At 56.5% G+C, this 984-nt stretch overlaps 1 protein-coding gene across 1 annotated transcript in view; it reads right to left on the bottom strand.

Moving 5' to 3' along the window:
• SERPINC1 (serpin family C member 1) overlaps positions 1-978 on the bottom strand; it is a 16644-nt gene extending 15666 nt beyond the window's left edge. Inside the window, exon 1 of the mRNA XM_023531267.1 lies at positions 680-978. The gene's annotated coding sequence lies outside the window, so the exon portion shown is untranslated. The remainder of the gene's footprint in view (positions 1-679) is intronic.
• Positions 979-984: the final 6 nt, after the last annotated feature.

The following is a 984-nucleotide window of genomic DNA, read 5'->3' as shown; positions in this document are numbered from 1 at the left end:
TTTCATGACGGTGTCCCTGCACCCAGGCCGAGGCCTCCGCTCCCCGCCTCATTCGCCATACGAACCCTTTGTCCCTTCAGGAGCCACTCTCTGGGGATGGCAGCTTGCCCGAATCCCCTTACCTCCTTCCGGCAGTCCCCAGGTAGTGCCGACGTCATACATTTCATCTGAAATAAAAGTTTAAGTCTGATTGGCTGGAGCTTTCTGTTAAAATGGCCTATCACGCAGACTCTTCTCAAAAGTGTGGTCTTCAGACAGACAGTACTGGCGAAAGCTGGGGGCCTGTTAGATGGCCTCTGGCCCCCTCCGGGCCCCTGGGACAGTAACCTCACCTGCACCAGAGCCCTGGTGAACTGCACGCACATTAAGCTTGAGGACAGAAAAGTGAGCCAATAGGGTGACTAAAGAGGCACAAATCTGATGCTTCGTCTCCCTGCTTACAGCCCTTCCTAGGAGTCTATTTACTTTCAGAGTAAAATCCAGCACTGCAGCATGGCCCAGGCCTCTGTGATCTGGCTCTGCTTCATCATAGGCCACTGTCCCCCTCCGTCCACGCCAACCTGTGACCTTCCAGGTCCCCCAACACGGGTTCTCTCTTCATTCACAGAGTTCACACGCCGTTTCCTCTGGCCGTGAGCCTGTCCCCAACGTCCCACCTCTGCTGCTCACCTAGTCTTACCTTCAGGGCCACCTCCTCAGGAAGCCCGTGGTGGCCTCCAGGCAGGCCTGGGTCTTCTGTGTCCTCTCCCAGCTCCTTGCTCTCCTCTTGGGGACAGCTGTGGTTGAGGGATTCCTCGGGAGTTCGTCTAGCGTGTGGCAGATGATTGTTACCTACCGCTCAACTGTGTGCATGTCACATTAGGTGACTGGAGTCTACACCCGAGGGGAGAGGCAGCCCCTCTGTCCTCTGCGGTATTGCGCCCACAGGGAGCACTCAGGACACCACTTCAGTGACACCATAGTGGGTGTCCCGTGAGCAGTTAC

This window comes from Pteropus vampyrus, unplaced genomic scaffold, assembly GCF_000151845.1.
Source record: "Pteropus vampyrus isolate Shadow unplaced genomic scaffold, Pvam_2.0 Scaffold65, whole genome shotgun sequence".
Classification (NCBI taxonomy): domain Eukaryota; kingdom Metazoa; phylum Chordata; class Mammalia; order Chiroptera; family Pteropodidae; genus Pteropus; species Pteropus vampyrus.
Note: the sequence above shows the minus strand (reverse complement) of the source record. Positions and strands in the feature narration are given on the sequence as shown.